This window comes from Nicotiana sylvestris, chromosome 11, assembly GCF_000393655.2.
Source record: "Nicotiana sylvestris chromosome 11, ASM39365v2, whole genome shotgun sequence".
NCBI classification, from domain to species: domain Eukaryota; kingdom Viridiplantae; phylum Streptophyta; class Magnoliopsida; order Solanales; family Solanaceae; genus Nicotiana; species Nicotiana sylvestris.
The window spans coordinates 107,608,610-107,636,534 of NC_091067.1; the positions used below are offsets into that span (position 1 = coordinate 107,608,610).

General features: G+C 36.9%; 1 long non-coding RNA gene across 1 annotated transcript; it reads right to left on the bottom strand.

The window, feature by feature from the left end:
* Positions 1 to 825: 825 nt before the first annotated feature.
* LOC104239458 (uncharacterized) lies at positions 826 to 27,688 on the bottom strand. The gene is made up of 4 exons (XR_011403426.1): positions 27,175 to 27,688; positions 17,646 to 17,778; positions 17,015 to 17,116; positions 826 to 1,066 (listed from the first exon to the last, which is right to left on the bottom strand). It is a non-coding gene; the product is annotated as an uncharacterized lncRNA (long non-coding RNA).
* Between the last annotated feature and the right edge of the window lie 237 nt (positions 27,689 to 27,925).

Sequence of the window (27,925 nt, forward strand, 5' to 3'; positions counted from 1 at the left end):
CGTATCATGACGCTGCTTGAATAAGATCTTTGCGTAGTTCAGGAAGAACATGAATAAAGTAAACAAATTAACGTTCTCATTTTATTTTTCTTTTTTTCTTTTCTTTTTACCTTAATGACTACTCTAATGAGAAAAGAGAAATAAAAGAAGCAAATTCTTTTTTTTTTTTGAATTTTTTAGACTTAATGTTCTATAACCTATTCTAAACTCAAGTTTAACGAGCTTATATTTTTTTTTTCCTTTTTTTCTTTTCGTAACAAATACTCTATGGGAATAAGGAAAAATCCCTAGAAGAGAAAAATATTGTTTGATTCTTTTTTTAGGACGGAAGTCTAAAGAATAAACCAAAGAAAAATATTTTGAATTTTCATTTGATATCCCTAAAGAAAGATTTCGAAACGAGAACTGAAAAATATTTAAAAAATTGTTTTTGGATTTTAACTTTTAATTACCTAATGGAGAAATTCTAAAGATAAACAAAAGATAATGTATGTTTTTTTTCTTCTATGTACAATGTCCTAAAGTTATAGTAAAAATAAAAGGAATATTTTTTTTCTATTCATTTTCCATTAATTTCCCAAAGAACCTCAAAAGAAAATCTTTTTAGATTTTTGGAATTAATATCTTAAAGAAAACATTTAAAGATGTACTAAAAGAAAGTTCTCCTTTTTTTTGAATTTAGGCTTAATATACTAAAGGAAATATACAATCAATTTTTATTTTGAGTTCTAGCTATTAATTTCTAAGGAAAAGCCAACTTAACATTTCTTCTTCTTTTTTTAAAATTTCTAGTAGCAGTATTTCTAAAGAAAATTCTAACGAAAATAAAAAAACGCAAAATATCTTTTTTTTTATGACACATCTTTTTTTTCAATACAAAATAGGAAATACAAAAACAAAAGACTCGACATTATCATACAAAACTAGAAGGTAAAAGACGACATAAAAAAAAACTCAACCTAAAAAAATAAAAACAAATCTCCATAAGCCACTTCATATCGAGCGATCCTGACTAGATAGTCCTGGGGCGTCTGTCATGCTCAAACTCCGGTAAGTAAATCCACACCTGTATGAGAAAAGTAAAACCAAATAAGTTAAAGACCTAGAAGACTATGTGAGACAATAACCCTTCCTATTGGATAAATGCAAGACATGATTGTTACTATTTTTCTAAAATTAACCTATGTGGCTAAAAGTGGCTAAATATGCAAGATTTGGCTAAGACCTCGCGAAGCCAAGAACCTAAACTCACTAGGAATACCGGACCCTATGTGTGTTGCCTACGTATCACACCCCGAAAGATGAGAATTAGGTATGCGTAGTTCGGGCAGATAGGATACGAGCGAGAAATAAAAATAACAACTAGTTCAGAGAACAAATATTTTTTTTTGTCCTTTTTTGAAAAAGGATAAAACATGTAAACTCTTTTTTGGATTTTCTTTTCTATTTTTTTGATATTTTCCTTTTTTACAAAAAAATGAGGGGGAAAATGCAAACTCTTTTTTTGGGATTTTTTTCATTTTCAATTTTTTGGTTTTTTTTTGAAAAGGTGTGGAAGAAAATTATAACTAGGCCCCACTTAACTCATTTTTATACTTCAACCTCTTTTCTTTCTCATTTTTTTTCTTTTTCTATTTGCCCTCAACTATCATTGGTCTGCCAAATGACCCTTTTACCCTCGAAGAAATGCAACATATAGCACATAGGATGCATCAAGATGCTCTGTTATTTTGGGTACACCTGTCCTAGACGGACCCAACCCCTGTGTTGAGTCCCCAAAGTCAGATGCACGTGATGCAATCAAGCATTCCTACTAGGGATCTGGCATGAGGCTATGTTATTCTAGGTTTAAAAACCTGGGTTTATTTATTCTAGACCTGGCTTACCCGAGCGGACAGCTCGAGCCGAGGGGGATAGCGTACCGGGAATACAGAAGCTTCACCGGCTTTGCAACTTGTCCAAACCTTGTTCTAAAATCTGAATATGACTCTAACAGAAGAGAAGTCACACGAAGTGCAAACTTCCCCGATGATTTAGAAGACTTAGAGAGAGGAGGGTTTCATAATAATTTATATACATTTCAACAATATCAAAGCGGCATTTAGCACATTAGGTTCAAACATATAAAAAATTAGATAATAAATAAAGCCAATTATAACAATTATTCTAAGCTCGAATTCTGAACCCTGAACCAGAGGTTCTGGGTTCTTGTCCCTAGCAGAGTCGCCAGAGCTGTCACACCTCCTTTTTACCTACCCCGGAAGGGTATAAGGGAGTTTTTTCCAATTTACGTGACAATCGAAACGGGATTATTTATATTATTCAGAGTCGCCACTTGAGATAATTTATGTTGTCCCAAGTCACCGGTTTAAATCCCGAATCGAGAAAAGATTGACTCTGTTTTACAATCCGCGAAAATAGAAATCCGGGTAAGGAATTCTGTTAACCCGGGAGAAGGTGTTAGGTATTCCCGAGTTCTGTGGTTCTAGCACGGTTGCTCAACTATTAATATTATCCCAATTATCTGATTTAATTACACATTTTAAGCCTACGTGCCCTTTTTAACCTTTTAGCCGCTTTTAATATTTCAGGAAAATTCAAAGTTATTTAAAATACATCGTAAGCCACGCAACATGAAATGCACTCACGACACGTTCTATTTAATTGGAAATTAGAATCAGGTCACATGAAATGTACACCCGGATTTTAGAAATTACAAATCACAACAACATCATGAGAACCATACCTGTAGCCATGATAATAATTATAACGCGCTGGAAGCGCACTACGATGTTCATGATTCTTCCTACGCTTCGAGATTATTGTGATCGGTCTCAGAATTATGAAAATTGCTTTTGAAGGAAATTGAGTCACCTCACGCTATGGCGCCCGAATCCCCTTTAATTTTTGTTTCCTTCATAATGACTACCTAATTAAGCAAGAGTCTAAACTGCATATACTAACAGCAAACATTTCATGTAAATTGTTGCATTAATGAACATTAAGCCAATCTCCCTTAAATCAAGTAATGAAATCTCATTTCCTAATTAGACAATTTCCAGCTCAAGGTACCACAAACAAGAATGAAATTCACACACATATATCAGACAAACATCAGATAAGAACAATATAAAGCCAATAAATAATTAGATGGGATAGAGATGGAACTCAAAGCAGATTAACTTTCCTGTGAATTTAAACCAATGAATCGACCCTCCAAACGAAATTGTACATACGACTTCAACAAAAAATCGGCAACAAGGACTTGGACTGGAAACCTCGATGACAACCTCAACAGCTCGATGACGGGAAACCACTCACGTGTTGTCACTGTTTCTACTGTATTTCCCGCCATTCATGGTAGCGGCAAATGTGAGAGGGTAGAACGGTAGTAGTGTGTGTGTGTGTGTGTGTTCATCAATTTCAATGGTGGTCGTCGGTGACGTCGTGCGTCTGGTTTCTGACGAACAGCGGCTGGTTTAAGTTGTTTGGTCGCTGGTTTGTGTGAGCTCCAAGTTGAAGAAGATGAGGAGTCTATTAGGGTAGGGTGTATGTTCAACGGGTGTAATGGATGCCTTTTATTTTTTGTTTATATGTCTTCAGTGTTTCCAATAAAGAAGACGAGTAGGGGAGGGTCTATGATTTTGGGGCCTGCGGCAGATCTCCTTTTTGCAGAGTGTATAGGTCTTTGGATCTTAGTCATTTTTTTGTTGTTTTCGTTGATGGATTTTTTGTTCTTATTGTTTTACTTCTCAAGAAGATGATGGCTTGGGGGGTCGTGTTATTATATTCGGCGCTGATTCTTAGGGTCTTAGTATATTTACAGCACTTTTATAAAGTGTAGGGGTCTAGGTATTTGTAGGGTTTTTTTTAGGTTAAGGGGTATGGGCCTAGGATTATGGGCTTTAAAACTTGGGCCTTTATAACCCAATTGGCTTAATTAACCAAGAATTTATCCACCCTACATCAACTCTTGCCATAAAAATAAAAAAACAAAGATAAAAATACTACCAAAGTATTAATTAACCCTACTTAAGTAGAAATAACCATTAACCATTAATGAAACTATTTGTTTTTGTAATTTTAATTTTCTTGTAATAAAATAAAGTAAAAGAGTCAAAATTAGTTGAAATAACGATATTAGGCCTAAATTAAACATTTAAATGCTAAAATATAAAAAATCTTGGGGAGGGTCAAAAATCACATGTCTACAAAGAGTCGTATTAAGAAACAACGGTAAACAGCCAAAGGTCATAACAGAGAAACATATTTACCCGATGGAACCTTCGGCCCAAATAGTTTCATGAAAGCGGGCTAATCTTGAGTCTCCACTGCGTGAGGTGATAAGTGGGCTACCCAATCCTCGATACTGGAGATGGGACAAGGTGTATGCCTCACAACTACACGGGAAAGTTACAAATAAGTACAAAGTTGGAAAGAACAAAAGTAACTTGCAAGTACCAACACCTACGGTTATGATTCCACTATTCTGGGAATCTAGCGGGGTCTGACACCAAATGCTCGATTCTACTGAAGAAGTATTTATGCCAAAATTTGCAGCTTGCCTGGTCGTCTGTTCCGACCACTAGTCCCCTGGTCCCACGGTGCCTCAAATGTATCATAGTGCCCATGTGAAAACTAGGGGAAAAGAAATGTAAAAGGTGATGAAAGCCAATTTCACACCCCCCAACTCCGCGTACTTCGTCAATACCAGAAATATCTTGTACGTGTATGGAGAAAGTTGCGCCGGACAGACCTCATAAAACAAACAGAATTCCTCCACTAACAGAAGAAGAGGGAGGGAGTGGTCGATCACAAAGGGGCACATGTAAAAAGCATAATATTTCAGTCTGTGGACATCCACGAAGTCCCTCCCAACCGGAACCAACTCGATATGGGAGGGAATGTTATACATAGGTCGGAGGTAATCTATGTGAGCCTGTTCAGTCTCAGAAACTACCGGAGCAGGAGAAGGGACAGGTTCTTCAAGAAAATCATTTCGACACATGGGGTTTCTCGGTAGTATCTCCTCCACGGTGGGAAGGATGTCCCCTTCTGCAACTGTCGTATCTTCACTACCAGAGGGAGGTGCCATAAATAGCGGGGTGGCATCGGAAATCTCTTCGTATCACCGATGTTTTCTAGACATCACGATAGCAAAAGGTATATTGAGAAAATACAGAGCAAAGAACGATGAACGGAAGAAGATGAGAAGAAAGATCACGAAAATAGAGCTCAAGATATGAGAAGAGATGGCCAAAGAAGACAATACATACACTAGAGAGGAAATGACCAAACGTTCTTGAAAGAACCAACCCTTCATCTATTTATAAGGTTGGATGGCGCCAGAATCGAAGCAAAAGGCTGCCAGAGGAACCAAACCAAAGCGACAAGACAATTGGTCTCTGCCTCGGGAAGACGCGCAATGATGATGCACGTGAGAGTGACATCATTTCCCGCTATGCTACACTATCTGCGATAATGTGGAACGCACCGCTCTTTCGTTATTGATCAAACTGTTACAACCCAACCACCAAATTTCTCCGCGAGTATGGGCGACGTCCGCTTATCAAGGACGCACAGGGTCGCGACCTCAACAAGCAGAGGGACTAACTGTATAGGTCCAAATTTAGCAACCACGACCATTACCGAGTAGAACGAGGTTATCATGAAGCATTGTCTGATGGTCGTCGTGGTGAAAGGCAATGATTAAGGGCGGTCAGTCGATGCACGACATCCACGACAATGTAAACTTAGTGGGAGACAGTAAGAATCTGTCTTTCGAATATTCTCTATGTTGTACTTTTTAGAGTTTTTTGGGAGATTGTCTATTATAAATAGGAAGGGTGAGTAAAGAAAAGGGGCACGGGAGAAAAACGACAAAAGAACACTTTGTAAAAAAATCCTCTGAGAGTGAATACAAAAGCAATCTTGTTCGTCTGAGAAGATCAAAAGATTCCCCAATCATCTCATACTTATTCCCCTCTCAACGCCAATTGCATCTTTTAAGACTGATTGTGCATTTAAGTCTTCACTGTTTAACCAAAAATATAAATTTCGGTCAAAGCTGTACTTTAGAAGAACTCGGGTTACTGATAATCAAAAAATATAATGAATAAAGGAAAATGATTTTGATAATAATAAGATGAACAGAAGAAAGCAAAGTAAATCAGTATATTCCGATGATATTTCGTATCCTTACAAATGATTAGCCTTCTTCTTTTATAGCTATTTCTAGGTAATACGTTTCATTTCTACCATAATTGAGCCATTATTATCTATGAATGGCATTTAATTTAACGTTACAATCATCAATCATATTTGATTAAATACAAATTCCTTAATGTTTTCCGTATTTAATGTCCAATAGTACGTAACTATACCTTATTTACTATCAGATTCATTCCCTTCCATCATAAAGAGGTTCAAGTACCTATGTTCCTTGTTTTTTCTCTGAACATCTACCCCTGCCTGTTGAAGCTCGTGCCTTCTTTGATTATTTTTCATCACTTATTCTTCTTTGACTGGTCCATGTGCTATGACATGTCATCTTATAATGAATTCCATATATAAACTTAATTTTTCCCAATACAGATAGTCTCCCCACTTGCCATTTATTCAACAATAGAATATTTGGGAAGTGGACCTCATTAAAGCGAGAATAATTGCCGTCATTAATTCTTCTCTGGAACTGATGCTTCATCTGTCTCATCCATTTAATGTTCATGACATGTGGCATTTCCTGGTTGGCTCTGCAACTTTTCAGCGCCTTTTAATGCTTTTTTATGTCTTTACCAATTGCGAGTCAACAGTTCTCATTATGATGTTTCCATCATTGTGCCTTTTTATTTGACGGTTGCTTTTGATTATAAATATAACTTTTTAACTTTGTCTTTTTCACAAATATTCAATTCATAGTTTCTTCTTCCTCGTACTACTATGTCTTCTTCAAACCCTAACCCTCGGAGAGTCCCCATTATTGACAACCTTTCGCTTGCTCATATTAGAAGTAGGAGAGGAGGAAAGCTTCGTAGTTTAGGGTCTTCTTCATCACGAGTTCCCTATGTTCCTTCATCTAGTTCTGCTCCTCCATCTAGAACCAGAGGTTCTCTTTCTCAAAGGTCTTCATCTAGAGGTAAAGAACCCATTGAACCTCTTTGTGAACCTTTAGTGGATGAAATAGTTCCTGCGGAACTATCTTTCTACAATGATAGAGAATCCCTTAGAAATCAATTATCTTCATTAGATCGTGTTGATATCTACCCAACTCAAATCACTGAAGGTCTGATTTCAATAGTTCGTAGAGATTGTCATTGGAGCCATGACTTTCCCATTATAATCCTTAATGCGAACCAAAGAATCACCTCTTACTTAATTGGGTTTTCTTTTGTTTACACTTACCCTTTAACGTTGGGTTTTAAGCCTGCTATTGACCCTGTTATACTTGAATTCTGTCGTTTTTTCGACGTTTGCTTAGGACAAATTGGACCTATTGTGTGGAGGGTTGTTTCCTGTTTGAGGCACTTGACCATCATGGCTGGCGTGCCTCTTACTTTCTCTCATTTAATCCACCTATATTCTCCCAAGCTCTTTCGCCAAGGAATCTTTACTTTAGTAGCAAGAAGTAAAAGAGTTCTGGTTAACCTAGAAGATGATAAAGATCGTGGCTGGTATGCCAGATTCGTTGCTGCCCTCACTATTAGTTTAGTGGGTGATGGAAATGTTCCCTTTCCCGAGAAAAGGAATTTTGCACGTGAGTTTTTTTATAACTTTCTCGTACCTTTTTTTAAATTCTGATGATCGCCATTTTAATTTCCTTCCTTTTCTTTTTAGCAACCATGGGAATTATCGATGAGATTCCCAATTTATGTGGTTCGGTAGAAAGTTATTACGTACCGCTCCGATGGACGGTAGGTCATGGAAAAATCTCTCTCATCGATTTGACTGGAAAGTGAAAACTCACGGTAAGAATTTTTTTTTTCTTTTCCTACCTTACTTATTGTTTTCTTCAAAAATTATTTTGATCCTTCTTTTTGTTAGGATTTCCCATTAGAGGCATAAGTGCTAAGGTCATCGCTGCTTCCAGAATTTCTTTCGATAGGGCCCAAGAGATAATTTTGGGTTCTTCATCAAAAAGGAAGGTTATTGTCGACCAAGACTCTAGGGAGGAAGAAGAACAAGACGGGGGGTTCTCTGATAAAAAGGCCAAGGGCTAGAAGAAGAATTATTTCAGATGATGAAGCATCCCGCCCTCATTCTATTCCTTCCACTGAGCCTGTTGAAGACTCGTTGGTGATTTCTGATGATGATACTCCTGCTGCTGCTCATGATTCTGTTGAACATCTTTTTGCCCGCGGGTTTGGTAGTGAAAGTTTAGAGCCAATTTCTTATGAATCACCTTCTTATGAATCACCCCTTGATTCTTTTTCTACACCCGTTCATTTGATACCCTCTTTGCCAGTCGTGACTGTTACCCGTTCAGGTTGTTTCGACTCCCCAGGCTGTTTTTAATCCTTCTACAGTTCCTCCTTCAACTGTTCCTTCTTCAACTGTCTTTTACACTGAGGTTGGTTCCTCGAGCAGAGGTGAAGCTATGAGGCAAGTTACCATCGAAATTCCTGTTGAGGGTAACCTTTTGAGAAAATCAGGTCGAGCTAACATATGGTTGAAACCTTTGATTATTCCAGTTAAGAGAGCTAAGCTTGATAGCCACAGTTCTTTGACCTTGATGAAAGATATAGTACAATCTTCTTTAAAGGTAACCTTTTTCAAACTTTTGTTTGCCTTTTTTCTATTTTTAGGGTTCTCACTTTTTCTTTCCTCTTTCTTTAGATCAATCTAATTGGTACGGAGATGATGAAGAGGGTTTCCCTCTCAGAGCAATTAATGCATGATTACCAAGTGGAAGCCGACAATTGGAAGGAATAGTATGAAAACCTTCAAATCGACATGGAAATATTAGGAGAAAGCAAATGTACCTTAGAGCAGCAGGTTAGGGTTGTAACCATATTCCACCAAAGGAAAAAGAAAAAAAGAGTCACACTTCATTAACTTGTCACTAAGGAGTTGAAGAAGGAACCAAAGCAGGGTCATCGGCAACAGCAGGCTCAACTTGACTTGAAGGAATTGGAATACTCATATAATCTTCAACATTTCCAGAAGCTTCAGCCACGGGAGAAGGAAAGTCTTGGCTCTACTGAATCTTTTCAATAGTCTCTTTTATTTTGGCTAACTTAGCTTCCAAGTTAAAATTCTCCTGACTAACTTCCACAAGGGTATCATGGCGAGTATTCAGAAACGCCCAACTCACTTTAATTGTGGTTTTGTCTTCAAGAATCTCATAATCTCTTTCCCAGTCAGCAATTTCATTTTTAAGCTTCTCATTCTCAGACAAGGCAGAATCATAAGAGGTTTGAAGAGAAGCATGTGAACTTTCCAAGGAATGAACTTTATCAGAAGATTCCCGGAGGTCTTCTTGAGTTTGGATCAGAGTCTGCATGAGTTCACCGGCATATATTTCTTTCTCACTTAAGAGAGCCTTTATATTCGACACTTAATGAAGAAGATGTCTCAACTTCATAATGGTGTTAATATACGACAAAAGAAATAGGAATACATATGTTTCTTGAAATAACTTTGACAAGTTTTTATTTGAACTTTGCCAAGTTTTAAATAACACTTTACATGTATTTAAATAACTTCTATAACTTTTTCGTAACTGTTTTCCTTATAACAGATTTCAAAAAATTTAAAAAACACAAAGTTTCTATTTATAACCCATTTCAGTAAAACACAAGGTTTCTATTTATAACCCGTTTCAGTCTATTGCCTTCAACCTAGCTAAGATAAGGTTTTGCATTGGCCTTAGCTCGTGACTTTCTTTGACTTTCATTGGCTTTTGCTCTGCACTTGACTCATTCAATGAGTAAACTTTTCAGGCTTGAACTTTGATTATTTCCCAATCTTCTTTGCCTTCTTTATACATATGTCTATGTATATTTTATAGTCCCCCAAGTGTTTGAGCTTTGAAGTATGAAGTCTCGAGCACTTGATTACTCCTCTTGTTTGGTCCTCTTCTTATAAAGGAATAAAACACACGGGACTCGAAGGTACGATTATAGATGAAGACTGCTTAACCCGTATCAATTTCTATCAGAATAGGTGTAACCCTAGATTGGGATTTTAATTTATTCCACATGCCTTGCAGGTCGTGATTCATTATTTAGTACTCGCTAGCTTTTTGCCTATCATCTAAAATCATTAGTAAAATTTTAAAAATTCAAAAATAGAATTTTAAAATGAGGGTACCTGACTGTGTGTACTCCTGAAGAGATAATAGTATCTCTTCAGGTGAACGACATTCCAATGTGAAGGTAATATCTTGACATCCATTGTTTCCAGCTCATATGCTCAGTCCTTCCCAGGTTGGACTTAATTTACCAGCATTCGCTGCCTTCGTGGATTGAAAAACTTTCTTGAGTACGAAGTCCCCAATCTTGAAGTATCTTAGTCGTGCTCTTAGATTGTAGTATCGTTCCATGACTTGCTTTTGTGTTGTTAATCTTATTAGTGCACCTTCCCTTTTTCTTTCAAGTAAATCAAGGTTTATGCGCATTTCCTCTTCATTGGATTCTTCTAACACTTGTGTGTATCTCGTGCTTGGCTCCCCTATTTCAGTTGGAATTAAAGCTTCAGCTCCATATACCAATGAGAACGGTGTTTCGCCTGTGCTTGTTTTTGTTGTTGTGTGGTACGCCCATAAAATACCAGGTAACAATTCTGGCCAATTACCTTTAGATTCTTCCAATCGTTTCTTCAAATTGTTGACAATGACTTTATTTGTTGATTCTGCTTGTCCATTACCCACCGGATGATAAGGCGTGGATGTAATCCTCTTGATCTGCCAACTTTGAAAAAATTCTGTGATTTGTGCGCCTAGGCGAATTGGGGGCCATTATCACACACGATTTCCTTTGGTACCCCGAATCGACATATGATATTTCTCCAAATGAAATCTCTGACTTCTTTATCTCGCACCTGCTTAAATGCTCCTGCTTCTACCCATTTAGTGAAGTAGTCAGTGAGTACAAGCAAGAATTTTACCTGTCCTTTTGCTAGTGGTAGTGGACCCACGATATCCATCCCTCATTTTATAAAAGGCCACAGTGCAATGACCGGATGTAGTAACTCTGCAGGTCTATGCATGTTATTACAGTATCTTTGGCATTTATCATATTTAGCCACGAAATTCTCCGCTTCGTCTTCCATTTTAGGCCAATAATAACCTGCTCTAATCATGGTTCTTACCAGTGATCTCCCTCCTGCGTGATTTCCACAATGCCCCTCGTGTATCTCTCTCATTACATATTCTATTTGAGAAGGCCCGAGGCATCTTGCTAAGGGACCACCGAACATCTTTCGATAAAGATTGCCTTACTTTAAACAATATCGAGCAGCCTTTTTCGAAGTGCGTGAGCTTTTTTCTTGTCTTCAGGGACGGTACCATACTGCAATAAAGCAACAAACTCGTTCCTCCAATCCCAGGTTATGTTATTGAAATTTACCTCATTTTTGTCTGGATCGAGTACTGAGTGAAACAAATGAATTACGGAGGCATTTTCATTACTTTCCACGTCTGCCGCAGATGCGAGATTAGCTTGGGCATCTGCCTCGACATTTTCATCTCTTGGTATCTGCGTGACTTTGCAGGTTTGAAATTCCCTAATTAAATCTCGTACCTTCTCTAAGTACTACTGCATTCGTGCCTCTCTGGCTGTATAAGTCCCCAACATTAGGTTAACTACAAGTTGCGAATCACTTTTGATTACAATCTGATTAATGCCGAGTTCATGTGCCAGTTCTAAACCTGCAATCACAACTTCATATTTTGCCTCAGTATTAGTTATAGAATGATATTTAAAGTCTTGTCGAATGGTTTCACTCGTAGGTGGTACCAAAACAATTCCTAAGCCTGTCCCCCTTCACATTAGATGAGCCATCAATAAATAAGGTCTAAATTCCTGGATTAGACCCGTTGAACACCTATAATTCTTTTTCTGCTTCTAACTGCATTCCTTGACTGAAATCAGCCAAAAAATCTGCTAACACCTGAGATTTTATAGCGGTTCTGGGCTGGTATGTGATGTCATATTCACTTAATTCTATAGCCCATTTGGCTAACCTACCTGACAACTTATGCTTGTGTAATATATTGTGCAATGGATACGCAGTTACTACAAAAATAGGGTGGCATTAAAAATAAGGCCTTAGTTTTCTAGATGACATGATTAATGCGAGTGCAAACTTTTCTAATTGAGGATACCGCGACTCCGCAGCTAACAATGATTTGCTAACATAATAAATCGGAAACTGTTTACCTTGGTCTTCACGAACTAAAACAGCACTCACTGCTACTTCTGACACATCCAAATAAATGAGTAACCTTTTCCCAACCTTCGGTTTTGCGAGCAACGGTGGATTTGACAAGTATGTCTTCAAGTTTTTGAGTGCTTGTTGACACTCCTCAGTCCATTCGAACCGATCTTGTTTTTTAAGAGCTGAAAAAAGTTTAAAACATTTTTCTGATGACTTGGAAATAAATCTCCACAAGGCTACAATTCTTCCTATCAATCTCTGCACTTCTTTTTTACTTGTAAGCATGTCAGGAATTTCTTCAATGGCTTTAATCTGCCGAATGCACATTTACCTGAAACGTATCAGATAAATGCGACATATGATCTCCTAAATGTTGAGTTTTAACGAGCATATCATCTATGTAGACCTCCATAGTTTTCCTTAAATGTTCTTGGAACATTTTAGTTACCAATCTTTGATATGTTGCACCAGTATTTTTGAGACCAAAATGCACTACTTTATAACAGTAAGTCCTCGTGTCTGTTATAAATGAAGTTCTTTCTTTATCTAGGGGATCCATTTTGATCTAGTTGTAACTTGAATATGCATCTAAAAAGCTTAACAACTCATGCCCTACAGTATCATCAATCAATTGATCTATATGTGGTAATGGAAAAGAATCTTTAGGACAAGCTTTGTTAAGGTCTATGTAATCTACACAAACTCGCCATTTACCATTCTTTTTCGGTACTACAACAGTATTGGCTAACCAATTATGATACTTTACCTCGCGGATAGACCCAATTTTTAATAGTTTTTGAACCTCATCTTGAATCACCTAATTTTTGAAAGTCCCCTGCTTTCTCTTCTTTTGTTTGACGGGTGGATATGATAGGTCTTCATTTAACTTGTGGGTCATTACTTCCGGTGGTATTCCTGTCATATCAGAATGGGACCAGGCAAAACAATCCACGTTAGTTTTTAAAAATTCAATCAACTTACCTTTCGTGTTGTGGCTTAGGTTGGCCCCAACATAGACTTTCATTTCATGCCATTGCATAAATAACTCTACAACCTCTAGTTCTTCAATCGTTGTTTTGATATTTTTATTTTCCTATGGTTCTTGAATGGAATCGGGCCTTGAGTCCACATCTATTCGCCCTTGTTCAGTTGAGGCTTGTGTTGTGGTATCCTCAACTGGATTCTGTAACTGCTATTTTTCTTCATTTCTCGTATTTGAATCTGCTACGGAGTTGATGTTCCTGGATGTCTGTTGGTCCCCCCGGATTTGACATATTCCTAATGGTAATGAAAATTTAATAACTTGATGTAAGGTAGACGGAACGACATCCATCTCGTGGATCCACGGTCTCCCGAGAATCATATTGTAAGTCATTTCCACCTGAAATTTTGTATCTTTGACAACCCCTTCTACGAATGTAGTAAGTGTTACCTCCCCTTTCATCACAACGCTTGAATTGTCGAATCCAGATAAAGTATGTACCTTTGGTACTAGTTTATTTTCAGCTTGCATCTCGTTTAGTACTCTTAACAGAATAACGTTCATGGAACTACCTGGATCAATCAAAACTCGTTTCACATTAGTATCATGTACAAGTAGAGATATACCAGTGCATCGTTATGTGGAGTTAACACGTCATCCACATCTGCATCATCAAATGTAATACTTTCTTCCTCCAACACATGTCGGATCCGCTTCCTGTGGGTGATTGTAACTTTAGAGACCTTATTAGCTGCGGTATACGTCACACCATTGATTTCCTCGCCCCTGCTTATAACATTGACGGTCTTTTTTGGAGAAGGGGGTTTAAGGGGCTTCTGCATGTTCTTCATGTATGCTTGCTTACCTTTCTCACTAAATAATTAGGTGAGATACCCTTGCATTAATAGATGGTCAACTTCACCCTTGTAATAATCTACAATCTGCCGTTTTATGACTATGATCGTTGTGAAATTCGCACCAGTGATTAGGATTGCGCTTGTTTGAATTCGATCTCATTTCTTTTGGCCACCGTACCTTATCTCCCATGCCTCTTAATACCGCTACTAACTCTGAAGTGTTGACATTAAAATTATAACCACCAAATCTTTCCTTCAAGTTTCTATCATCATCTCGGGTTTCTCGTGTGTTTCGATCGTTTCCAAACCTTGATGATGAACCCGACTCTCTATTTCTCGATCTGTGATCGTACCTTGAATTATCCTGCTTTGATCGTGAGTCTTTTCCTGCCGGGCCCATATGTGGTTCGTATCTATTTTTATCGGACCTTTTTCGGTTTCTGAACTTCTCGAACTTACCTTTTCCTCTTTCTGAGATCGGGAGATAGTGTCTTCTTCTATCCTCAACTTCGTGTTGTATCTGTTGTAAGCATCATTCCAGGTTGTTGCTGGAAATTCACGCAGACTTTTCTTGAGTCGTCTCGTGGCTTCTGAGCTTTTCTCATTCAAATTACTAGCAAAGGCCATAGCCGCCCAGTTATCAGGTACGCGCGGTAACGTCATTCTTTCACGCTGGAACCTATCCACGAACTCTCTAAGCAGCTCTGAATCTCCTTGCTTGATTTTGAAAATATCTTCCATTCTTTTTTCAACTTTTTGAGCTCCCAAATGCGCTTTGATAAAAGAATTTGCAAGCTCAGCAAAAGAATTTATATAATTTTCGGGTAAAAGGGAATGCCATGTTAATTCTCCCTTGGTGAGTGTTTCACCGAATTTCTAGACCAACACTGATTCAATTTCTTGTTTGGTTAAATCGTTGCCTTTCACACCAGTTGTGAATGTAGTCACGTGGTCTCGTGGATCAGTTGTGCCATCATACTTTGGAATATAAGGCATTTTGAACTTCTTCGGTATCGGCACCGGAGCAACACTAGGCTTCCATGATTGTTGTGAGTACTTATCCATGTCTATTCTTTTGATTACAGGTGGCACTCCAGGTATTTGCTCTATGCGATCGCTTTGCTCCTTGAGCTGCTTCTGCAAGGTTAGAACTAAATTTTGTAAATCAGAATTAACTATGTTACCTGGTTCGCCATCGCGAAATTCGCTTGGAGTTCCACTAGTGCCTAAGTTAACGAGCCAAAAACGTGGGTTTTCCAAAGTATTCTAATTCGGAGTCGGTGTTGTTGGTGCAATTGGCAATTGGCTTGTAAAAGCTCGGAGAGCATTGCTGACTTGTTGAGTAATGAGATTTTTTAAGGCATCATCGGGTGCTTGTTCGTTTGCAACTCCAGCATTTTGATTCGCCACGAATCCGTTTTGATTTGCAATCCCATTATTTGTTTCAGAGCCTTCTGGAGTTCCTTCCCGTGAATGACGTTGTGAATCACGCGGTGAGGGAAGTGGTGTCCTATCACCCGCATCATTCTCCTGATGTTGAGGATATTGTTTGTTGTTGTCGCTGTTATTCGACATGTTAAATTTTTTGATGAAAGAATTGATTAAGAAAGTAAACGATTATCAGATTCCCGGTAACAGAACCAATTTGTTTAACCAAAAATATGAATTTCGGTCAAAGTTGTACTTTAGAAGAACTCAGGTTACTGATAATCTAAAAATAAAATGAATAAAGGAAATTGATTTTGATAATAATAAGATGAATAGAAGAAAGCAAAGTAAATCAGTATATTCCGATGATATTTCGTATCCTTACAAATGATCGGTCTTCTCCTTTTATAGCTATTTCTAGGTAATATGTTTCGTTTCTACCATAATTGAGTCATTATTGTCTATGAATGGCATTTAATGACATTTAATGTAACGTTACAATCAGCAATCATATTTGATTCAATACAGATTCCTTAATGTTTTCCGTATTTAATGTCCAATAGTACGTATCTATACCTTATTTACTATCAGATTCATTCCCTTCCATCATAAAGAGGTTCAAGTACATATCTTCCTTGCTTTTTCTCTGAACATCTACCCGTGCCTGTTGAAGCTCGTGCCTTCTTTGATTATTTTTCATCACTTATTCTTCTTTTATTGGTCCACGTGTCATGACGTGTCATCTTATAATGAATTCCATATACAAACTTAATTTTTCCTAATACATTCACATTTATAAGCATTTATTTGATTCCAAACATATTTCTTACATCATTATCTTGCTTACTTTTTTCATCACTTGATCTAGATTTTATTGTGCTTGACTAAGATTGATCTCATCTTTATCATTAGTTGATTTAATTATAAAGGTTTTGGCATCTTTTGGTCAAGCCGTCACCAGTTTGTCAACTTAGAGAAACAACATAAACTACCAAGCTCGGTCGTGACTATGCACTATACTGACGGCACTATACCAAGAAAGTTCCACAATAGCTTCAGCAATTTACACAAGAAAAGCTTATAAGTAAGTATAACGAACAAGTCACTATGTACCTGGAACGATAAATACTTATGAGGGCCAATACGAGCTAATTTTGTCATGAGTCGTACAAACAGAATTTGCAGTTTCTTACAAAAGTGACCAGAGGGAAGAATATTGGGGCACTTATTTCCATACTACCAGCAGAACATTTCAAAGGTCAATAGAGAGTTACGAACAAGTGTATTACTTGTAACATGGATGCATAGAACAACAGATGACATTTTATAAAGCCAAACAGTTATGCACATTAGAAAGGATGCAAATTTGTACCTGTGTGCTTCACACCTTAGCAATTTTTCCATGAGGGATACTCAAAATGTTACTAATACCATCTCAGCTGTTTTTCTCAATGTCAGAACTGGAAACAGTGATCTACAAATAGGAAAGCAGTGATATCATCAGATTGAGGTTGGAACTCTCAAGAGATGGCTTACACCATTAATTATCAATGGTGTCTGATAACTTTATATTGATCACCAGATGCATGTCCGGGAAAATGTTGTAGCACAACATTAGGTAAGGCCAAAATTGAAGTTAAAAGAATTATAAGAATTCAATATGAGAACTTTAAATGTTATGCCGATATTCAGTATTGAAGCAATACTTTTTCCAGTCTATGCTACATGGTCGCGTAGTTTATCAAGCTCACTATTAACCTATTTGATGCAATTACCAATAAAAAGTAGTAGCTAAAATGCAGGTGACTTGATAATAGTTGCGACAGGAAGACAGATGTTTTCGAAGAATTTATACTAGACCTTTTGATTTGGTACAAGAACATTATTCTTGAAGGATTGCGTATAGGTGTTCGTAACATGCAGCGGAAGACAATAACAATCCTAGGCAGATTTTTTCGTGTTTAAAATTTATTTACATGTCAAAGATCGGATCTAAGACGTACCTAGAGAAGAGAGTCTCGTTTCAAAATTCTTCGATGATGCGACGACTCTATGCGTATCCACACCGAGACCGATCCTTGCTATCAACTCTTTGATGAATGAAACCCGCGAACAAATTGAACGGAAAAACTTGTGCTGAAATTTTTCTCAAAAATCTCAACTCAAATTAGAAGAACAAGAAACACTTTTCTTGTAATTGTATTTTCTCTTTTGGCTTGGTATTGCACTCTTACTTTCACAAAGTATTTTATCTTCTCAAGAATTAATAGTTCGGCAAATTTTCTCCATCACCCATTATATAGCATCACATACAAACTATTTTCCTATTTGGTTAGAGGTAATAATTTACTTAGGGTAAAAGTTTATTCCAAAAATCAACTTATGGAAAATTTGATAAATCACGTTAACGTGACTACCGAAGATACTGTATTGACTTTTATAAGTCCAATTCCAAGTTAAACACTATACTGGTTTTACAATGGAAAAGGTATATCTCATTCCTAATGGAGATTACACGTATGCCATAGTCCTTTCTGGACTTTATACGTGAAAATCCAATTCTAAATTGGATTTGATTCATAAGTCTTTCATTAATATTATATATATATATATATATATATATATATATATATATATGTCACATATAAATTTTAATCAAGAGATGTAATTTAATTTTCTATTCCAAATAGAAAACTTCAATTCGTTCACAATATTAATTATAATCTCTGTGCTAGCAAAGAGTATACTAATATTTCATTTGGACTAACAACTTTATTTATTTGACTAATTAAATTCTTTAATTCAATTATCAAATAATAAGTTAATTAATCCTTTAGCAAAGATCAGGACCCTCGTTTGCATATGACCACATAGTTTCAATACTAAGCCGATAGTAAATTGATCACATCAATATACTAATCAAGAGTGGCGTCTAGCAACACTCCTTAACGACCGGATAGCATGAAGTATACAATTTACTCTCAAGAACCAGTAAAAGAATAATGTAGTAATTCCTTCTGTCCTTATAGCTCTGGGTCACCCTATGATATGGTTCAACTGTCAAATCCAAATAGGTGACCAACTATGTGTTCATGTCAAATATAATCGACCATTGAATGACCTAAGAAACTCATTCTTCTTTCATTCAATTGTCCTGGCCAAAGTCTTAGTTTGGTTGTTTAGAATTCATGACAACATGGAGTTAAACTCATTACTAGGAGTTGACAGATTCCATCTTGATCAATCACTAATTCTACAAGTATTTAATCATACACAATATCCTTTCAACTATCGCCCTAGGGCCATAGGTGTCTAGTATCAAAACACAATAAATAACTTGTCAATTACTATGACGATATCAGGTCAAAGGAAACTTTTATATCACATTCTTCAGGAGAATATTCTATTGATAGTTTATGGTAATTCTAACCATTAGGAATTTTCCAATTAGTCGGTTCAATGATCATATCACTATGTGCATCATCTATCTATGATTTAGTTAATGAGATCAACTAATCTTTATCCAATAAAGACAATCACATAAATATTGGTCTAACCGGATTACTAATGTCCAAATTAATAATCCTATGATCAATAACAAATTTAGATTAAATTATAAGAAACTCCACTCTCATTATCATGATCTTCATCACAATGTCAAGTCTCAAAATTTAATCAAAGACCTTATCAAGTTAATCAAACAATTAAAAAATAACTATGATAAAAGAATATCAAATGCCATATATTTTTATATCAAATAATGTTCACAAAAATATGTTCAAATCATCAAATATGATATTGGATCTAGGGCATATCTACTATATCCCTAACAATCTCCCACTTGCACTAGAGCCAATAGCTCATGTACTTCATTCCCAATTTCCACTTGTTCTTGCCAAACTCATTTGCGCCAAGAGCTTTAGTGAATTGGTTTTCAATATTTTCCTTTCCAGTAGAACATGTTTGGACTTTTGGTGTGATCTTGGTTCTGTGCTTGAGCAATGGCTCCAGTGTTGTCACATAATAATGGAACTGCACCTTCTATTGAAGGAACCACACCAAGTTCAGTTAAGAACTTTTCCATCCATACAACTTCCTTAGTAGCTTCACTAGCTACAATATATTCTGCTTCCGTCACTGAATCAGCTATTATAGCCTCTTTGGAAAATTTCCAACTCACTACATCACCATTTAAGGTGAATACATAACCAGAAACATAGTTGCTATCATCTATCTGAAGAGAAACTTGCACAGTATAACCTTCAATTTTTAATTTAGAATCTCCATAAATGAGGAATTGGTCTTTAGTCCTTCTTAAGTACTTAAGATTAGTCTTCACCACCTTCCAATGTTCCTCACCAGGAATTGCCTGATATCGGCTAGTCACTCCAAGTGTATAAGCCACATCAGGACGTGTACATGTCATGGTATACATGATAGCTCCCACTGCACTAGCGTATGAGATCCTACTCATGAGTTATCTCTTCAGGTATTTTAGGACAATTTTCCCTGCTAAGAGTAATTCCAGTGCCTATTGGTAGATAGACTCTTTTGGAATTATCCATGTTATACCTCTTTAAGATGGTATCAATGTACAAAGACTGGGAAGTTCAAGCAGCTTCTTACATCTATCTCTATAGATCTTTATTCCTAATATATAAGTTGCTTCTCCCAAGTCTTTCATGGAAAACTATTCAGATAGCCAAATCTTGGTACTTTGCAATGCCGGTATGTCATTCCCTATGAACAATATATCATCAACATACAACACTAAGAATATAATTATGCTCCCACTAACCTTTTTGTAGACACAAGGTTCTTCTTCACATCTAACAAAATTGAACTTTTCAATTGTTTTGTTAAAGTGAATATTCCAACTTCGAGAAGCTTGCTTTGGTCCATAAATGGATCTTTGCGGCTTGCAAATTTTATTATGATCAGACGAAGATGTGAAACCTTCAGGTTGTGTCATGTACACATCCTCTTCTAGCTCACCATTAAGGAAAGTTGTTTTCACATCCATTTGCCATATTTCATAATCATAGTATGCAGCTATAGCAAGCAAAATCCGAATTGATTTGAGCATTGCCACGGGAGAGAAAGTATCGTCATATTCAACTCCTTCTTTCTGACGATATCCCTTAGAAACATGACGGGCTTTGTAGGTCTCCACCTTTCCGTTTGCTCCAATATTTTTCTTAAAACCCCATTTACTACCAATAGGTTTTATATCCTTTGAAGGTTCAACTAAATTCCATACTTTATTTTCCTTCATGGTTTCTATGGCCTTCTGTCATTTCTCATAATTAGAACTTTGTACTTGTACAACCTGTAAACTTTGTGCTGGATTTGGTTGGTGTTCAATTTGGTTTGGAACTAGTTCATTAACCTGTTCTTGAATTACATTTAGTTCTTGAACTTCAACCGTTGAAGATAGCAACTTCCTTGGCAACTTCAAAACATCCAATAAGGATTCTTCAACTTGGGTCTCATGACCTTTATAATGTGTTGATTCATTAGTTTCTTGAACTTCATCAAGTTCTATTTCTCCATTATCATTTCCTTCTAAAAGAAATTCCCTTTCCAAAAAGGTTGTTCCTCTGGCCACAAACACTTTATGGTCAGAAGGGTGATAGAAATAATATCCCATTGTTTTCTTGGGATACCCAATGAAACTACACTTATCAGATCTTGATTCAAGTTTATAAGACTATAGTCTCTTAACATAAGCTGGACAACCCCAAACTTTAATGTGTTTAAGGTTAGGCTTACGTCCTTTCCATATCTCATATGGTGTTATAAAGACTGGCTTAATGGGAATTTTGTTAAGTAACTATGTTGTTGCTTCCAAAGAATATCCTATAAATTAATTGGAAGATCAGTGAACCCCATCATAGATCTCACCATATCTAATAAGGTTCGAATTCTCCTTTCAGACACACCATTGTGTTGTGGTGTTCCAGGAGGTGTCTAGTGGGAGAGAATCCCATTCTCTTTGATATACCCAGTAAAATTTTCACTAAAATATTTTCCACCTCTATCAGACATTAGTACTTTGATACTTTTACCAGTCTGTTTCTCAACTTCACTACGGAACTTTTTGAACATTTCAAAATATTCAGATTTGTGTTTCATAAGATACACAAATACATATCTTGACATATCATCAGTGAAGGTCATGAAGTAAGAATATACACCTCTAGCTTGAATTTTCATGAGCCCATAAATATCTGTATGAATTATTCTCAATAATTCAGAAGCTTTTTCTCCACTTCCAGTAAATGGAGATTTGGTCATTTTTCCTTTGAGACAAGATTCACAAGTTGAATATGATTCAAAATTATATTTTTCAAGGTACCCTTCCTTGTACAACTTGTTAATTCTTTTCTCTCCAATATGACCAAGCCTACAATGCCAAAGGTATGTATAGTTTACTTGATCCTCTCTTTTCCTCTTGAGACTTGATATATGCATAATCGAGTTAACATTCACATTAGGTAAGACATAAATGTCATGTTGGAGATATACATTCATATATAAATTATCACTATAATATATAGAGCAAATACCATTGCCTATATTAATGCGAAAACCACGTTTGTCTAACATAGAAGCTGAAATTATATTCGAAACAAATTTAGGAACGTAATAACAATCATCCAAAATAAGTACTTTGCCCGTAGGGATTATTAATGAAATTGATTATACAACTACGACCACAACTTTTGCACCATTTCCAACTTGTAGACTAACTTCTCCTTTCTTTAACCTCCTACTTATTTTTTAACCTTTGCAACATATTACAAATGTTATAACCACTGTCAGTATCTAATACCCACATTGAAGAATTAGTAGTAGCTAAAGAAACCTTGAAAACATTTTACATTAATGTCTCACCTTGTTTCTTGTCCTTTAGAGTTGCAAGATACTCCCTGCAGTTTCTCTTCCAATGCTCTTTCTTCTTACAATGAAAACATTTAGCATCATATACTGACTGCAAGATTGTGATGACCCGGTCGGTCGTCTTAAGAATTTACACCCTGATCCCCTATTAACTGTTTTCCCCGAGTTTATTTCTGCTATTTTGATTTGCCGGGATGTTCGGTTTTGAGTTTCGGGGAGTTTTGGGACACTTAGTCCCTAAATGAGAGCTTAAGTGTTGGAAAGTTGACCGTAGTCAGAACAGTGTGAAGACTGCCTCGAAATGGAAATCTGATAGTTCTGTTAGCTCTATTAGGTGATTTCGGGCTTAGAGGCATGTTTGGATTGTGTTTTGGAGGTCCGTAACTAATTTAGGCTTGAAATGCTGAAAGTTGAATTTTTGAAGTTTCCAGTCTTATAGTGAGATTTTGATCTAAGGGTCAGAATGGAATTCCGGAAGTTGGAGTAGCTTTGTAGTGTTGAATGTGACCTGTGTGCAAAATTTTAGGTCATTCGGACAAGATTTGATAGACATTTTGATCGAAAGCATCTTTTGAGAAATTTGGAGTTCTTAAGCTTAAATTCATGGTTAATTCGAGGTTTCGATGTTGTTTTAGGTGTTTTAAGGATTGGTACAAGTTTGGATAGTGGTTTGTGACTTGTTGGTGCCTTTGGTTGAGATCCCGGAGGCCTCGGGATGAATTCGGATGGTTGACGAAAAGAGTTTGGAGTTAGAGTTCCAGCCTCAGTTGTTGGTTCTGTCATAACCGCACCTGCGGTTTGGGTTCCGCAGGTACGGCGCCGCAGAAGTGGCTCAGCGGCTGTAGAAGCGGAATATGTGAGTTTCTTCAGGAACTGCAGAAGCGGTGGTGATTCCACAGAAGCGGTACCGCATCTGTGGATTGGTAGTCGCAGATGTGGAACCTAGACATTAAGTGAAAAGTCGCATGTGCGGCCTTTGGTCCGCAAAAGCGGGACCGCATATGCGGAAATCGCTGGGCAGAACATATAAATTCTTGTCTTCGCGAAATTTAGCCATTTTTCATCTTTTTCAAAACAGGAAGAAGCTTGGGGAACTCTTTTCAAGAGGGATTTTTAGAGGAGTTCATTGGGATAAGGTCTTTGGTCCCCAAAATCATTTTTGGAATGATTTTTATCAATTTAAGTATGAAAAATTAAGGAAAATCAGTGGTAATTGGGAGGTTAGGGCTTGTCTAATTGGAGACCTTTGAGTGATAATTTGAGGGACATATTAAGGTCCGATTTTGGTACTCTTGATATGACTGAACTCGTGAGAGTGTAAGGGTTCTAGAAATATAAATTTTACCCAATTCCGAGACATGGGCACGAGGGGCGTTTTGGTCATTTTACCTAATTTCACTAATTAGCTTAAAATTTAATTGTAGAATCAGTTGCTTGAAGTGTTATTCACATTATGAAATTGAATTGAATAGATTTGGGTCATTTGGAGTCGAGTACTTGTGGCAAAAGCGTGGTTTCGGAGTGATTTTGAGCCGGTTCGAGGTAAGTGGCTTGTCTAACCTCGTGTGGGGGACCTTCCCCTTAGGATTCGGTATATCTGATATTTGAAATGCCTTGTACGTGAGGTGACGAGTGCGTACTTGAGCTAATTATTGAAAATCTAGTTTTCTTTAAGTAATTTCAATTGTGTTCCTTTTCCTGTTTCATTTTACTTGCAATTTGAACCTGTTGTTAGCTTAGAAAGAGCATGTCTAATTGACTTAACTATTTATTTGCTTAAATTGCCTTAATTGAATTATGTGAAGCATGTTAGATTAGAATTATCTGTTTACTTGATACGACACTGAGCTTAATTGGGTATTCTTGGGTTGTTGTTGTGTGTTTTAATTTGGAACTACGGGACGGCATCCCGGGAGATCGCCTATGCGTATTTATGATTGGACTGAGGTACGGGATACCAAGAGATCCCTGGCATGAGGATACCAAGAGATCCTTGGGATAACAAGATATCCCTAGCATATATTGAGGATACCGAGAGATCCTCGGGATACCAAGAGATCCCTAGGAGATATTGAGGATACCGAGAGATCCTCAAGATACCCAGTGTTGGCCCAAGAACATTTGATGTTTTGAAGATTGACAAAAGAACTCAGTCATGGACCAGGTGCATCTGGTGAAGCACAATTATGATCAACCTATACATGTGAGACGCACGTGAAGGAGATAAGTCCTACTGATCAAGCAGCAGTATCTCCTGATCTGATCGAAAATGTTGCATACTAGATAAGGGGAGAAAGTCTCCTTATATGAAGAGAACACAATCTAGGATGAAGATAGTGTTAGAGTTTGAGAGCATCATGAACTCTTCCACGATAGAAGAGCTGCAATTGAGTCCCAATCAAACTCTGATTACTAATATTAAATGTCAGTGTTGTTCTTTTTTATAGGAATGCACTTAAGCAGAAGTTAAACGTAAATTGAAAGCAAAAGAGCAAGGCGATTTTGTATGTGTGATTCAAGCGTGCAATCCTTAAGCTACTTGAACGAGATAGAAGAACATATTCCATTGTGTCTATCTTTTATTCTAGTTCAATTGTAGTAGGTGGTTTAAAATTGTACCTTTCAGCTTTCATAGAAGCAATTGTATTAGGTACCTAGAGTGTTCAAGTTATAGCTAACTTGAAGTTGTCGCAACTGTTGAGGCTGTGTGCCACAACGGGATTAGAGTTAATCCTTAGGTTTACAAAGAGTTTTTGTAAATATTTTTTTGGCTCAGTGATTTTAGTGGAATTTTTGGAAAATCCTACTGAGTAGTAGGTCGTGGTTTTTTCACCTTTTAAGCCAGGTGTTTTTCACGTAAAAATCTCTGTGTTCTTTATTTTCTGTATTTATTATTCCGCAAACAGTAGTAGTTGGAACACCTAGAAGAACCAGGTTCTTCTATAGTTCAGTTAAGCGAAAATTGGGTACCACACAAATCACCCCCCTCTTGTGTGGCATTGATGCTTAAAACATCAAGGTATCAGAGCAGGTTATCCTTGAAGAGGCTAACACATTAGGAAAAGATCAAAATGAGTGCATCACCTGAAAACTGGAAAGGGCAATCCACTACTAGGCCTCCACTCTTTAATGGTCAGTACTATTGTTGGTGGAAGAACAGGATGAGAGATCACATCATAGGAGAAGACTATGAACTTTGGGACATAGTCACTGATAGTCCTCTGGCAACTACAAAGAAGAATGTTGAAGGAGTGGATGTGCCAAAGACAAGAGCTGACTGCTGTCACACCTCCTTTTTACACACCCTAAGGTAGTACAAGGGAGTTTTTCCACTTTAAGTGACATTATTCGAAATGGGATTATTTATTCAATTTTATTCAGAGTCGCCACTTGGAATATTTTACTTCGTGTTCCAAGTCACCGGTTTATTTTAAATACCAAATCGAAGAAATTTCGACTTTCCTTTTGAAGTCTGCGAACCAGAAATCCTGAATAAGGAATTCTGTTAACTCGAGGGAAGGTGTTAGGCACCCCCAGATTTCGTGATTCTAGCACGGTCGCTTAAAGTATCATAATTAGCTGATTATCTGATTTTAAAACATGTTTCAACCTATGGTATATTTTTTAACTTATTAGCCGCTTTTAATTAATTTTAGGAAGATTCAACGCCATCTAAAACACGTCTTGAACCACGTCACATAAATGCACCCGCGGTCCACGACACATTTTATCTAACGTTGTTGAGATTTGGATTTGGGTCACATAAATGCACACCTGATTTTGGAAATTAGGTATCATGACTATGTCACGGGAACCGTACCCGTAGTCACAATCTTTGATTATTAATTACGCCTAAAGTAAGCTACTGTATTCATATTATTATCATTCTACGTTTGAGATCGTTGTAGGCCGAGATTTCATCAATTATCCTTGACACCCAGATCTATTAACAAGGAGACATTTAATTTTCAAAGCATTTAAGAAATGGTAAAGGAACCGACGAACTTCATGATCGAGAGAAACAATTAGCAAATGTACAAAAGATTGCTTTAATGGCCAGCCTAACAAAATCTGATCAATCTCTTTTTTAACAAATCAACATCAATGATACAATGATACAATGACACCATAACAATTGCTAAACAAAATAGAATTACATGTGAAAGCATGCCACAGAGAGAGGGGATCCGTTCACAATATTTTTTGAACTATTGTAACAAGATGAGCTAAGAATAAAGAGGACCTTTTACAGACGTATCTGAGCTTCAATTCTTTGCCAACTTTTGATACTTAATTTCAAGGCTAAGCACATTTAAGACTTATGAATTCAACACCATACTTCTTCTGAGCTTTCGAATATTCCAGGTTTGGACAATCGAACTTTTAGCGACCATACAAGTAGAATTCAGTTATAACAAAGTTTTAATAAGGTGTGGTCAATATACTTAGCCTAAGCTTACATGACCAACTACAGTATACTGCATTGATTAAATGATATTATCTACAACACTTTGAACCAACATCTCACCTCATTATATCATGCTTTATAACAAATATTCACCCAGTTAGTAAACCAACAATTCTAATCATTCAATAAAATCCGAGTACAAGGGAGAACTTGGCATTTACCTGGATTCGATCAGAAAGGAAAACAAGATGCCAAATAAAGGGCCAGAGAAGTGGAGGTTAGCAGACTCAGCAGCGAGCCACAACAAGCTTCAAGCACACATTATTGAAACCCAGAAATATGAAAGAAGAAGACAGCAATTTCAAGCAGGGATGAAGCCTTGTTTTCTATCCTCTTTTTGTTAAGTTCTTAGCATCGCTGATCCGAAATTTTAATTCAAAGCTTTTCCTCCTTTCTTTTTAAATTTCAGAAAGTGTGTGGTATCAGTGAGTGAGGGAGTGCGTATTTCTTTGGAGCCTTCATGGAAATGGAAGAAAAAAAAGGGGTTTGTTGGTTTTGAAGATGAAGAATGGAGCAGCCAGGAGCGCCGTTCGTTGTAGGGGTGTCCTTGATTTTTGGTTATGAGCAGAGAAACTACTGTTGTTCTCCCTTGAAGAAAGGGGGTCTGTGAAAAAAAAATGAAGAAGAAGCAAGAGGCAACGAGAGGTCCTCCTATCTTCAACGGCGGATTTTCTTAACTCCCTTTTAGAATTAGGTACTATTATATAGGGGTATAAATTAGGTTAGGAGTATGGGCTTAGGAATTATGAGCTTGAAAATTATGGGCTAGGTCTAAATTTAGGCCTAAAAATGGGTTGCTCAAGCCCAAGTTTTATTCTTTCCCTGCGAACGAGATAAAAAACGCGATCTCATTTATTAATTAATCCTACTTAAGTAAAATAAACTATTAAAATAAGATTGACCGTTAAAATA